The sequence below is a fragment of the Arachis hypogaea genome, chromosome 4 (genome assembly GCF_003086295.3).
Source record: "Arachis hypogaea cultivar Tifrunner chromosome 4, arahy.Tifrunner.gnm2.J5K5, whole genome shotgun sequence".
Taxonomy (NCBI): Eukaryota; Viridiplantae; Streptophyta; class Magnoliopsida; order Fabales; family Fabaceae; genus Arachis; species Arachis hypogaea.
This window is the reverse complement of record NC_092039.1, coordinates 98,550,512-98,565,947: the sequence shown is the minus strand read 5'-3', so window position 1 is coordinate 98,565,947 and position 15,436 is coordinate 98,550,512. Positions and strand designations below refer to the sequence as shown.

General features: G+C 36.9%; 1 long non-coding RNA gene across 1 annotated transcript; it reads left to right on the top strand.

Moving 5' to 3' along the window:
- The first annotated feature begins 11,336 nt into the window (after nucleotides 1–11,336).
- LOC140184454 (uncharacterized) lies at nucleotides 11,337–14,733 on the top strand. Its single transcript, XR_011881269.1, has 2 exons — nucleotides 11,337–12,475; nucleotides 12,941–14,733. It is a non-coding gene; the product is annotated as an uncharacterized lncRNA (long non-coding RNA).
- The last annotated feature ends 703 nt before the right edge of the window (nucleotides 14,734–15,436 follow it).

Here is a 15,436-nt window from a genome sequence, read left to right as displayed (position 1 = left end):
ACTCGAGGTACAACAGAGCTCCACACCCTTAATCTATGGTGTGTAGAAACTCCACCGTTGAAAATACATAAGTGATGAAGGTAGGCATGGCCGTGAGGCCAGCCCCCAATGTGATCAAGAGATCAAAAGATGATCAAAAGATGAAAATACAATAGTAAGAGGTCCTATTTATAATGAAACTAGCTACTAGGGTTTACAGAATTAAGTGAATGATGCAGAAATCTACTTTCGAGCCCACTTGGTGTGTGCTTGGACTAAGCATTGAGCTTTACACGTGTAGAAGCTTCTCTTGGAGTTAAACGCCAGCTTTTATGCTAGTTTGGGCGTTTAACTCTAACTTTTATGCCAGTTCTGGCGTTTTGACTTCAGAATAGGGCAGAGAAGGGGCGTTCGAATGCCAGTTTGTATCATCAAAACTCGGACAAAGTATGAACTATTATATATTGCTGGAAAGCCCTGGATGTCTACTTTCCAAATCAATTGAGAGCGCGCCATTTGGAGTTCTGTAGCTCCAAAAAATCCACTTCAAGTGCAGGGATGTCAGAATGCAACAGCATCTGCAGTCCTTTGTCAGCCTCTAAATCAGATTTGTGCTCAGGTCCCTCAATTTCAGCCAGAAAATACTAAAAATCATAGAAAAATACACAAACTCATAGTAAAGTCTAGAAATATGAATTTTGCATAAAAACTAATAAAAACATCCCAAAAAGTAGCTAGATCCTACTAAAAACTACCTAAAAACAATGCCAAAAAGCGTATAAATTATCCGTTCATCACAACACTAAACTTAAATTGTTGCTTGTCCCCAAGCAACTAAAAAAAAAATAGGATAAAAAGAAGAGAATATACAATGAATCCCACAGTATCAATGAAACTTAGTCCAAATTAGATGAGCGGGGCTTGTAGCTTTTTGCTTCTGAACAGTTTTGGCATCTCACTTTATCCTTTGAAATTTAGAATGATTGGCATCTATAGGAACTCATAATTTTAGATAGTGTTATTGATTCTCCTAGTTAAGTATGTTGATTCTTGAACACAGCTACTTTATGAGTCTTGGTTGTGGCCCTAAGTACTTTGTTTTCCAGTATTACCACCGGATACATAAAAGCCACAGACACATAACTGGGTGAACCTTTTCAAATTGTGACTCAGCTTTGCTAAAGTTGGAGGTGTCCAGAGCTCTTGAGCACACTCTTTTACTTTGGATCACGACTTTAACCACTCAGTCTCAAGTTTTTCACTTGGACCTGCATGCCACAAGCACGTGGTTAGGGACAGCTTGATTCAACCGCTTAGGCCTGGATTTTATTCCTTTAGGCCCTCCTATCCATTAATGCTCAAAGCCTTGGATCCTTTTTACCCTTTCCTTTTTGGTTTAAAGGACTATTGGCTTTTTCTGCTTGCCTTTTTTTCTTTTTTTTTTTTGCCATTTTTTTCACTGCTTTTTCTTGCTTCAAGAACTAATTTCATGATTTTTCAGATTATCAACAACATTTCTCTTTGTTCATCATTCTTTCAAGAGCCAACAACTTTAACATTCATAAACAACAAGATAAAAAATATGCACTGTTCAAGCATTCATTCAGAGACAAAAAATATTGCCACCACATCAAAATAATTGAACTAGTTTCAAGATAAAATTTGAAATCCAAGTACTTCTTGTTCTTTTGTAATTAAGCACATTTTTCATTTAAGAGAGGTGAAGGATTCATATAGCTTTAAGGCATAGACACTAGACACTAATGATCATGTAGTGAAGACACAAACATAGATAGAACATACAGCATAAAACAGAAAAATAAATAGACAAGGAGATTAAGGAATGAGTCCACCTTAGTGAGGGGGGTGTCTTCCTCTTGAAAATCCTATGGAGTGCTGGAGCTCCTCAATGTCTCTTCCTCGTCTTTGTTGCTCCATCCTTAGTTGCTCCCAATAGTTGTGTAGAGGAAAACGTGTCCCTTAAGGCATCTCAGAGAGTTCTTGATGAGGAACTTCCTCATGCTCTTGTTAAGTGCCATGAATGGGCTCTCTAGTTGTGCAGTTAAATGCTCTACTACTGAGCTATGGATCTTTGAGATAAATCTCTCCATCTCTCATGACTCAGAGGTGGAAGCTTTTGTCTTCCCTTTCCTCTTTCTAGAGGTTTCTCCAGCCTTAGGTGTCATAAATGGTTATGGAAAAATAAAAAGCAATGCTTTTACCACACCAAACTTAAAATATTTGCTCATCTTCGAGCAAAAGGTGAAAGGAAGAAAAAGAAAAAAGAGGAGATGGAAGGTGTATGTATTTCGGCCAAGAGGAGGAGAAGGTGTGTATGATGTGTGAAAATGAAAGAGTTAAGAGGGGTATTTGGGGAAGAGATATGGAGGTGATTGGTGAAGGGTATTTAGGCAAAAGTGTTGTAGAAAGGTGTGAAGAGGAGAGAGAGTGAGTTGAGGTTGGTGGGGATCCTGTGGGGTCCACAGATCCTGAAGGGTCAAGGAATTCTTCATCCCTACTCCAATTGGGCGTTCACAACGCCTTGGAGTGCAATTCTGGCATTTAAACGCCAGTTTGCTGCCATGTTCTGGTGTTTAAACGCCAGCTTTCCTTCCTGTTCTGGCGTCTAAACGCCATTTTGTTGCCCTGTTCTGGCATTTAAACGCCAGTCTGGTGCCCTATTCTGGCGTTTAAACGCCCAGAAAGGTGCCAGATTGGGCGTTTAAACGCCCATTTTGCTACCCTTACTGGCGTTTAAACGCCAGTAAGTCCTTCCTCCAGGGTGTGCTATTTTCAATGCTGTTTTTGATTTTTTTTCTTTATTTTTGTAATTATCTTTGTGACTTCACATGATCATCAACCTAAAAAGAAAACAGAATAATATAGATAAAATTAAAATAAAATTGGGTTGCCTCCCAATAAACGCTTCTTTAATGTCAATAGCTTGACAGTGAGCTCTCATGGAGTTTCACAAATGTTCAGAGAATGGTTGAGATCTCTCAACACCAAACTTAGAGTTTGGTTGTGGCCTCCCAACACCAAACTTAGAGTTTGAATGTGGGGGCTCTGTTTGACTCTGTATTGGGAGAAGCTCTTCATGCTTACTCTCCATGGTTACAGATGGAGAACCTTGAGTCTTTACTACAAGGCATTCTTCATTCACATGAAGGATCAACTCTCCTCTGTCAACATCAATCATAGCTCTTGCTGTGGCTAGAAAGGGTCTTCCAAGGATGATGGACTCATCTTCATCCCTCCTAGTGTCTAGGATTATAAAATCAGCAGGGAAGTAAAGGCTTTCAACCTTCACTAGCATGTCCTCTACTAGTCCATAAGTCTTTTTCATAGATTTATCTGCCATCTCCAATGAGAATTTGGTAGCCTGTACCTCATAGATTTCTAGTTTTTCCATTACAGAAAGTGGCATCATGTTTATCCCTGACCCCAGGTCACACAGAGCTTTTTCAAAGGTCATGGTGCCTATGGTACAGGGTATTAAGAACATACCAGGATCCTGTTTCTTTTGAGGTAAATTTTGCTGAACCAATGTATTTAGTTCATTGGTGAGCAAGGAAGGCTCTTCCTCCCAAGTCTCATTACCAAACAGCTTTGCATTCAGCTTCATGATTGCTCCTAAATATTGGGCAACTTGCCCTTCAACAATGTCTTTATCCTCTTCAGAAGATGAATAGTCATCAGAGCTCATGAATGGTAAAAAGAGGTCCAAGAGAATCTCTATGGTCTCTGTATGAGCCTCAGATTCTATTTTCTCAGGATCATCAGCTTCTTCTTCAGAAGGTGCTTCTTTAGTACTGTTGGATGCATTTTACAATCCATTCAGACTCTGAGAGATCATATTGACTTGTTGGGTCAATATCTTGTTCTGAGCCAGTATGGCATTCAAAGCATCAATTTCAAGAACTCCTCTCTTTTGAGGCGTCCTATTGTTCACAGAATTCCTCTCAGAGGTGTACATGAACTGGTTATTTGCAACCATTTCAATGAGTTCCTGAGCTCCTGCAGGGGTTTTCAGATGAAGAGATCCTCCTGCAGAATGGTCCAATGACAGTTTTGACAACTTAGACAGGCCATCATATAATATACATATGATGCTCCATTCTGGAAGCATGTCAGTAGGACACCTTTTGATCAGTTGCTTATATCTTTTCCAAGCTTCATAGAGGGATTCACCTTTCTTCTGTCTGAAGGTTTGAATTTCCACTCTAAGCTTGCTCATCTTTTGAGGTGGAAAGAATTTGGCCAAGAAAGCACTGACCAGCTTAGCCCAAGAGTTTAGGCTTTTCTTAGGTTGTGAATCCAACCATGTTCTAGCTCTGTCTCTTACAGCAAAAGGGAAAAGCATAAGCTTGTAGACTTCAGAATCAACTCCATTGGTCTTAACAGTATCACAGATCTGCAAGAGCTCAGTTAAGAACTGATAAGGGTCTTTTGATGGAAGTCCATGAATCTTGCAGTTCTGTTGCAGTAGAGAAACTAATTGAGGCTTTAGCTCAAAATTGTTTGCTCCTATGGCAGGGATTGAGATGCTTCTTCCATAGAAGTTAGAAGTTGGTGTAATAAAATCACCAAGCATCTTCCTTGCATTGTTGTTTGGTTCGACCATAATTGTTTCTTTTGCTGCTTCCTTTTCGAAAATTTTAGTGAGGTCCTCTTCAGAGTTTTGTGCTTTAGCTGCTCTTAGCTTCCTCTTCAGAGTCCTTTCAGGTTTAGGATCAGCTTCAACAAGTATGCCTTTATCTTTGTTCTTGCTCATATGAAAGAGAAGAAAGCAAAGAAAAGATGGAATCCTCTATGTCACAGTATAGAGATCTCTTGAGGTGTCAGAGGAAGATAAGAATAGAAGAAGGAGGTAAGGCAAAATTCAAACACACATAGAAGGAGTGAGTCCGAATTGACAATAGAGGAGGAATATTAGTATTTAAATAAAAAAATGAGAAAAAGAGAGGGAAATTTTCGAAAATCAAGTTGAAAATTCAAAACAATTAATTAATTAAAAATAATTTTTTAAAAAAAAAATGTTTACTGGTTTTCGAAAATTAAAGTAAAAAAAAGTGGTTAGGTGGTTTTGAAAAAAGATAAGAAGTAAATTCGAAAAAGGTAAGAGGTTAGAAAAGATTTTTGAAATTAGAATTTTAAAAAGATGTGATTTTGAAAAAAAGATATGATTTAAAAAGATATTATTAAAAAGATAAAATTAAAAAGATTTGATTTTTTAAAAAGATATGTTTGAAAAGATATGATTTTGAAAAAGATATGATTGAAGATATTTGATTTGAAAAAGATTTGATTTAAAAAATATGAAGATTTGAAAAAGATTTGATTTGAAAACAAAATTCCTCTCCTTGTGTCATCCTGGCGTTAAACGCCCAGGAGCTGCATGTTTTGGGCGTTTAACGCCCAATTGCTGCATGGTTTGGGCGTTTAAATGCCAGTTTTCCTTCTTCACTGGGCGTTTTGAACACCCAGCTTTTTCTCTGTAATTCCTCTGCTTTATGTTCTTGGATCTTCATTTTGCTAAATTCTTTATTCAAGAAGATATGTTTTCAATTTTGAAAAACAACAAAATGAGTCGAAACATATAATTCTTGGATCAAAACACAAGATATATGCAAGAACATTATGAACGTCAAGATGAACACCAAGAACAATCTTGGAGATCAAGATGAACATCAAGAACTCAGTTTTCTTAATGAAAGAAAACATGGAGGCCACCAAACATAGAACTTTCTCATGTTTGGGCCATATGAATGCAAGAATGCATGTGTAGAACATCATGCAGTGCAATTCAATAAATCATGAAGATCAAACAAGGCAATTCATCAAGAACGACTTGAAGATCATCAAGAACACAATGTATGTGTTTCAAAAATTATAAGACAATTAAAATCATACAATTGACACCAAACTTAAAATTTGGCCTTAGATTCAAACAAGAACCATGAAATATTTTTGAGTTTTTATGATTTTATGAATTTTTTTGGATTTTTCAAAAATTATTGTGGAAAAATGAAAAAGAAGAAAAAAAATTTTTTGAAAGATTTTTGAAAACTGTTTGAAAAGAAAATAAAAATTACCTAATCTGAGCAACAAGATGAACCGTCAGTTGTCCAAACTCGAACAATCCCCGGCAATGGCGCCAAAAATTTGGTGCACAAAATTGTGATCATCAACAATGGCCCCAATAGACTTGGTGCTCTCAAACGTGAATCACACTTTGTCACAACTCCGCACAACTAACCAGCAAGTGCATTGGGTCATCCAAGTAATACCTTACGTGAGTAAGAGTTGATCCCACAGAGATTGTCAGCTTGAAGTAAGCTATGGTCACCTTGTAAATCTCAATCAGGCGGATTCAAATGGTTATGGAGTTTTGATAATTAAAATGATAAATAAAACATAAAGTAAAGATAGAGATACTTATGTAAATCATTGGTGGGAATTTCAGATAAGTGTATGGAGATGCTTTGTGCCTTTTGAATCTCTGCTTTCCTACTGCCTTCATCCAATCCTTCATACTCCTTTCCATGGCAAGCTGTATGTCCAGGTCTCACTGGCGTTAATGGCTACCTCCCGTCCTCAGTAAAAATGGTCCAAATGCGCTGTCACCGCACGGCTAATGATCTGTCGGTTCTCGATCATGTTGGAATAGAATCCAGTGATCCTTTTGCGTCTGTCACTACGCCCAACACTCGGGAGTTTGAAGCTCGTCACAATCATCCCTTCCCAGATCCTACTCGGAATACCACAAACAAGGTTTAGACTTTCCAGATCTCAGGAATGGCCGCCAATAATTCTAGCTTATACCACGAAGACTCCGATCTTTCAGAATGGAGGCTAAGAGATACACGCTCAGTCTTAAGTAGAACGGAAGTGGTTGTCAGTCACGCGTTCATAGGTGAGAATGATGATGAGTGTCACGGATCATCACATTCATCATGTTGAAGTGCAGCGAATATCTTAGAATAAGAATAAGCATGGATTGAATAGAAAATAGTAGTACTTGCATTAAAACTTGAGGTACAGCAGAGCTCCACACCCTTAATCTATGGTGTTTAGAAACTTCACCATTGAAAATACATAAGTGATGAAGGTAGGCATGGCCGTGAGGCCAGCTCCCAATGTGATCAAGAGATCAAAAGATGATCAAAGGATGAAAATACAATAATAAGAGGTCCTATTTATAATGAAACTAGCTACTAGGGTTTACAGAATTAAGTGAATGATGCAGAAATCTATTTCCGGACCCACTTGGTGTGTGCTTGGGCTGAGCATTAAGCTTTACATGTGTAGAGGCTTCTCTTGGAGTTAAACGCCAGCTTTTATGCCAGTTTGGGCGTTTAACTCTAACTTTTATGCCAGTTCTGGCGTTTTGACTTCAGAATAGAGCAGAGAAGGGGCGTTTGAATGCCAGTTTGCGTCATTAAAACTCGAGCAAAGTATGAACTATTATATATTTTTGGAAAGCCCTGGATATCTACTTTCTAACGCAATTGAGAGCGCGCCATTTGGAATTTTGTAGCTCCATAAAATCCACTTCGAGTGCAGAGATGTCAGAATCCAACAACATTTGTAGTCCTTTGTCAGCCTCTAAATCAGATTGTGCTCAGGTCCCTCAATTTCAGCCAGAAAATACCTGAAATCACATAAAAACACACAAACTCATAGTAAAGTCTAGAAATATGAATTTTGCATAAAAACTAATAAAAACATCCCAAAAAGTAGCTAGATCCTACTAAAAACTACCTAAAAACAATGTCATAAAGCGTATAAGTTATCCGCTCATCACAACACTAAACTTAAATTGTTGCTTGTCCCCAAGCAACTGAAAACAAAATAGGATAAAAAGAAGAGAATATACAATGAATCCTACAGTATCAATGAAACTTAGTCCTAATTAGATGAGCGGGGCTTGTAGCTTTTTGCTTCTGAACAGTTTTGGCATCTCACTTTATCCTTTGAAATTCAGAATGATTGGCATCTATAGGAACTCAGAATTTTAGATAGTGTTATTGATTCTCCTAGTTAAGTATGTTGATTCTTGAACACAGCTACTTTATGAGTCTTGGCCGTTGCCCTAAGCACTTTGTTTTCCAGTATTACCACCGGATACATAAATTCCACAGACACATAACTGGGTGAACCTTTTCAGATTGTGACTCAGCTTTGCTAAAGTCCCCAGTTGGAGGTGTCCAGAGCTCTTGAGCACACTCTTTTACTTTGGATCACGAGTTTAACCATTCAGTCTCAAGTTTTTCACTTGGACCTGCATGCCACAAGCACATGGTTAGGGACAGCTCGATTCAGCCGCTTAGGCCTGGATTTTATTCCTTTAGGCCCTCCTATCCATTAATGCTCAAAGCCTTGGATCCTTTTTACCCTTGCCTTTTGGTTTAAAGGGCTATTGGCTTTTTCTGCTTGTCTTTTTTTTCTTTTTTTCGCCATTTTTTTCTCTTTTTTTTACTGCTTTTTCTTGCTTCAAGAACCAATTTCATGATTTTTCAGATTATCAATAACATTTCTCTTTGTTCATCATTCTTTCAAGAGTCAACAACTTTAACATTCATAAACAACAAGATCAAAAATATGCACTGTTCAAGCATTCATTCAGAGAACAAAAAGTATTGCCACCACATCAAAATAATTAAACTAGTTTCAAGATAAAATTTGAAATCCAAGTACTTCTTGTTCTTTTGTAATTAAGCACATTTTTCATTTAAGAGAGGTGAAGGATTCATATAGCTTTAATGCATAGACACTAGACACTAATGATCATGTAGTGAATGGTAGCAAAATGGGCGTTTAAACTAAGTAAGACATAGCAGCTTATCATGTAAGGCAGAATGACTATACACTAATTGCTAGCCTCTTATTCAAAGAGCCTTCTTCTCAGAACATACACCTCAAGAACACTGGTTTACTCTCCTTGGCTTCTGAATGGTGAGCCAGCTTCTTTTGTATCTCCTTGCATGTTGCTTTTTCCTAGGTCAAACCTTGAGCTTTGTGCTTCACCAACTCAGTCGTTCACTTTCTTCTATTTTTACTCAAATTAGGGACTTTGGTTCTAATCTCCTTTGTTGACCAAAGGCCTCATGACAGCAAACACAAAAAGTCTCCTTTGTTATAATCTCCTTTTTACTGAAATGCTACTTGGTCCCCAAGACTCACTTGTGACCGTAGATGCACAACAGTGTAGAACAGAGAACACTTTTTTCATTTATCCAAAAATGGTAAAGCAGAAGATTTGAGATGAAGTGAAGAAAGTAAGTTGCATGCAAATGAAAATAAATCACCTTTAATTTCTGACTCCGTTTAATATGGATTGATGTGGGTGATTAGATCTTTGCTTTATGATTAAGCTTTTCCTTTCTTTCTTCTCTGATAAAATGAGCAGGTGGAACAAATCTCTCTTTCTTTTATTTTGTTGCTGACCGAATCAATAAGAGAGAGTGAAGACTTCAATCTTATATGAGAAGCTTGGTAGGATCAACTTGAGGGGGCAACTAGGATTTGGGTTGGCTTTCTTCATATTCAACCCAAGTGATTTCTTTACTTAATAGCTTTGAGCTTTTAGTGCTTTGTAGCCCACTTTATTTTTGGTTTGATTTTCTTCCTATTGGGATGCTGTAGTATTCTTTCTTTGTTCTAAATTAATTTGGGCTTTATTTGTAAGTGTAGCACACTATAAAAGCTTCAGATTTTTGTTCCATTTATTTGGGCTGCAGCTATATATTGAATTTTGGCCTGCATCACTCAACCAAAATAATCAAAACTAATTGGGTAATTAGCCCAATAATCTAATGTTTGTCATAATCTATTATGTTAGTTAATTTCTTAACTTAACACATAGGTTTGATTAGTTTAGGTCTTACTAATATAAGTAAATATATAATATGATAGACATGTATTTAGAATTATATTATTTTTATTCTATTTTTCTAAAAAAAAAATATAAAAAATTAATATTTTCATGTTTTATATATAATATTTTAAATAAATTATATTTTTAAAATATTTTGATAAAAAATTATTTTATATAATAATATCTTTAACAAAATTAGTTAATTAATAAATTTTGAATATAATAATCTAATTATTTGTCGTGTAATATAAAATAAAATTTTAATTATTTCATATTTTTATGTTACAGTTTAAAATTTTTTTAATATAATTTTTTAGTATCATAAAAATTTCTTGCATAATAATTAATTTTACTGAATAAAGAATACTCATATTTTATATTTATATATTTTATATTTAATTATTTAAGAATAAAAGATTATGTTACCATTTAAAGTATTGTATATTAAAGTATTGTTATTTAAAGCATTTATTTATGTACTATGATATTTTGTATTTATTAGAGTCTATCAATGCTCTTTTTTCATATTAATCTTTGATTTTTATCTAATCAAATCTAATAATCTATATAAAGGTAGCTCATCTAATAAACACATAATTGTTGTGCTCGTTTTAGACATACCCGCTTTTCACATCATTTTTGAATATTGTCAATAATTAATTATTCATAAACCTGTTTCTTTCTCATGGTTAATATCGTAAAAGTTCACGCTTCTAACAAACAAAATCCATTTGAAAATATCTATGAATAATTTTATTTGAAATATTTATTACTAATATTATCTACAAATTTGACAACGGATTAATTATATGCGAAATTTACTGCAAAAATTATTTGCATTAAGATTAGTTGTGAATTTTATAACGTATTAATTATTTGTCAAATAGACTGCAAAAATTAACTGCAATTTTTATTGCAAATTTTGTTATTTGCAAAATTTGCGGTAAAAATTAGCTTCGAATTTCGCTATAAATTAATTATCTATAAAACTGCTACAAAAATTACCTGTGATCTTTGTTACGAATTATGATGTTACTTATGAAATTTGCTGAGAAAATTAGTTGCAAATTTTATTACAAGTGTATTACTCGTAGAATTTGTTGTCACATGCACCTATGAATTATGTTGCATATTTGGTATATGTAAAAATTTCGTTCGCTTAATTTGCAACAAATTTTGACATAATTGTCTGATTTTTCATGAAATGAATTGCGAATTTTATAGGTTTTTGTGACAAAATTTAAAGATAAATTATATGTAAATTTTAAAAACAGCATCAATAATTATTCACGAACTCATGTTACAAATATAAATCCGCAACAAAAATGGTAGAAAATTTACACAATTAATATGTTATTTTTTAGTAATATATTATTGTTATTGTATATGAAGATGCTCCTACGGTCCTACTAATGATGTTAATCTTGTTTATGAATTGTAATTTCAGAAAGTATTTTTAATGAATGGGTAAATGCAAATTTAAAGCAGAATCATTTAAATTTGGTAACCTACAAATCAAATAATGATGTGAATATAGGGAATGCTGATTTTGTGGGGCAAACCGGTATGAGGTCTAAAGAGAATTCGGATGAAACGATGTCATGGGCCTTTGGTTGTTCGAATTATGGGCTACAGGAGGATGCCATAAGGGGGAGAAGAATAAACGCTAGCTTAATAGAAAAGAAAACAGGACCATTATAGCTAGCTATCTTAATATGGGCTGCACACTGCAGTTGGACCCGCTTGGCTCATCTGGATCAACGCAGAGGGGTGCTGGGGCAGGCAAACCGGGCGCAGGAGCCGGTCGGGTGGAATCTTGCCTTGAAGAGCGCTGTAACCAAACGAGCAACTGACCTATCCAGCGTGCATCACAAGGAGTAAGCCTGACTCAAGGAGGGGGCGCTGTGTTGTCCCAGGTTGCACGAGCACAGCGAACTAGCACAGGGAATCGACGGCTGAACCGCAGGAGTCATGGGCTCAAAAATTGTGGGACAGTTGTGACTGGCGTGCCAGCCTTGGCGCCGGTCAAGGATGGTGGATGCTGTGACACGGGGGTGGTTGGGAGTGTTGTTGCTGTAGCGGTTCCTGAAGAGTCGGATGATGGAAGATCTGGAGGGTTTGAGGGGGCTGACAACTTGGGGTTCCAGACGGAAAATGGCTATGAAGTGGGGAGCTTAGTGAAGACAGAAATTTTAGGGATGTTGATGGGTATAATTATTCAAATGAGGATAACAACACTGTAAGTGAAACTGAAGACAGGAACTGGGCAAACAATAAACTTGAGGATGTTGATGCTGTAAAGGTAAGTGACGAATCAAAGGTATGTCGGAGAACGATGGTGAAGGGGGGAGATGGAGTTGGAAGTACTCAAATGGGGAAAGCTGGAGGTTAAAATGACGGGGATATGGGTGACAATCAAAGTGCAACCTTTGAAGAGCAAATGTTGGAAAACAAGAGGATATGGAAAATAGCAGTGGAGTCTAGTGCCATTTTGTGCAATGAAGAAGACGATATCATGGTTATTCTCTAAGCACAAAATGAAGAAATTGCTCAGAAAAGAAGGCTGTCAAAACAAAAGGAGAGGCAAGACGATGCAGACCTAAGAATAAAAATAAGGTGTGTAACAATCTTTTAAAATGATCTTTAGTTCTTGGAATGTTAAGGGGTTGAGGGGGGATGGAAAGTTGAGAATGATTAAGGACTTAAAGCAAAAATATAGATTGAATATGTTATGTTTGATTGAGACCAAAAGACATGTAGTGACAAAATTTGATGTAGCTAGAATTTGGAGGTGTGATAGTGTAGGATGGGAATATGTTGAATCTGATGGTGCATCGGGTGGTTTGTTGATAATATGGGATGAAACAATCTTTAAAATGAGTAATTGCTATAAAAAGGAGAGGTGGTTGTGTGTGGAAGGAGTCATATTAAAGAATAGTTTCAATTATGTTTTTTTCCTGGTTTATGGTGCTCATACTAGAGATAAAAAACTTGTTGTGTGGGAGGAGTAGAGCTATACAATTAGATTATGCCAGGTCTCATGTTGCTTTATGGGAGACTTTAACGAGATTGTTCATGTAGAGGAAAGGAAAGGTACTACTAGCTTAACAATATCTGCAGAAGAATTCAAGAATTGGATATAGGATATTCACTTGGTGGACTTATCGCCCAATGACCGTAAGTTCACTTGGTTTAGAGGTCGTTCATGCAGACGGACTGATAGAGTTCTGCTCAGTCTAGAATGGGTTGAGGAATTCCTAGAGATTCGCTTGAGAGGAGGACCAAGAGGGTTGTCAAACCATTGCCCAATGATAGTGGAAGATACTAGGTGGAGATGTAGACCTAGACCGTTCCGGAGCCTTGACTCATGGTTCACACATGAAGGCTTTTTGAGAATGGTTAAAGAGGAATGGAGGGGGTTAGAGGAGATACAATTTACAGATAAATTGAAGGCCTTGACGGTTCCGCTGGGGAGATGGCACAGGGATAACTTTGGCGACATGAATAAGAAAATTATGAAGTTTGAGGAAGAGATCTAGAAGGTAGATGACATGGTTAGCAATGGGGTGTATGATGGAACGATTGAGGCAAGAAGAAAGGCGTTAGTGACCTGTTGTTAGAAGTGGTATGTGAGAAAAGAACTACATTGGAAACAGATGTCGAGATTCCATCTCGTGAAGGACATGGACAAAAACACCAGGTAATTCCAAAACATAGCTTCAGCAAGAAGGAAGAATAACAGGATTAATGCATTGGTTATTAATGAAAGGGTGGTAAGAAATCAAGCTAGAATAAAAGTAAATGTTGGTGCACGAAATTGTGATCATCAATGGCGCCATCAACATGGTACGCTCAATTGCAATCTCAACTCTTTATCACAACTTCGCACAACTAACCAGCAAGTGCACTGGGTCGTCCAAGTAATAAACCTTACGCGAGTAAGGGTCGATTGACAAACCCCATTTTGAGGGTTTATCTTGTGCTAATTTCAAAGGGGTTTATCAATGATTTCACACACTTTCTGCATGAAAATACAAGGAATTGCATTCTTTTCCTAGTTTTGCCTCATGAATGAAAACATGCTTATTTTGCACTAAAATAGATACATTTCTAATCTTCTCTTGATGCCATTCGATGCCGTGACTTGTGTGTTAAGTGGTTTCAGGATATAGAGTAGGAATGGACAGGAAAAGAAAAGGAAGACGGGTGCAAAAGGAAGAAAGCATGAGAATTAGGCTTTGGAAATTTCCACACGGGCGCGTGCGCGCACCTGGCGCGCCCGCGCGGATGAGAGCAACGTGAAGCCGAGACTAAGAGCCAAGCCACGAGCCGGTTTGAGTGGCGGCTAAGCCAGGATCCTCAGGGATGCGCACGCGTACATCACGCCTCTGCGCACAATACAAGACGCCTCAACAGGCGCGTACGCGTACCTTGCGCGTGCGCGCCGATTTGCGAATGTGTTTTTTTTTTAGAAGTCACGTGACTTAAGCATGGAGGCAGTTGAGGATCCCACTTTTGGGGAAAAGGCTTTGGCGGGAAAAGGCTTAAGAGGACCAAGGAGGCAAGGGTAAAAGACACTTAGTTCATTTTCTAGTTTTGGGAGATATTTTTTGGGAGAGAGGAGAGAGGACTCAAGTTCTTACTAGGGTTCTTCTTCATCAAAATTCTGGATTTTTACCCATTCCTTGGTGAGATCCATTGCAACTTTCATTCCACTTTGTTCATGTAATAGGTTTTCTTTTCCAATTCCAAGTTGTAGTTGTAATTGCTAAAATTCCTTGGATCTAGGATTCAACTTTATGATTTTTTGGATTCCATTGATGTTTTGAGATTTTGATCCTCATTATTGCTCCTTGACAATTGTTTGTTGTTAATTCCTTGTAGTGTAATATCTTTAATTCTACTTTTCTCTTCATTTTACTATGACCTTCCTTTTTGCTCATTACATGTTTGATAAAATGTCAACACTAGCTATGGAGTAGAATTTTTACACTTGGCATAGGGTTTGGTCATTGGAATAAGTTGAATAGTTGTGTCAATGGTTGATTTGGAGTTAGGGATTGCCAATTGACTTGGAGTGCACTAAAGCTAGATTCCCATGAGGTGAAACTAGAACTTGTGACTTAAGTTGATCGTTTTCATTTGATTTTCCTCTACACTTGGGGGATAACTAAATGGAGCAAGACCTAATTGTTGTCAACATTGAGTGGACTATAATGATAAGATTTCTAATGCCAACCCTAAGTCAAGTCCTTTTGATAATTGATTGTTTGTTTCTCATTACTTTGCTAAGATCTTCAAAGAACTCAAACAAGGCTTACTAAATCAATAAGATGCACACTTTGGCAATTCCAAGGGAGAACGACTCGGGAGATTAGTACTCTCGGATATAGATTGTAGATTTGTTTGATGATGGATTTTGCGTTGGTTTAGACTATACTACGATTGATCACTTGATAAATTCTATACCGACAAAAATTCATTTGTCATCGATCCCACGGAGATTGTTGATATGAAGCAAGCTATGGTCATCTTGTAAATCTCAGTCAGGCAGATTCAAATGGTTATGAATGATTT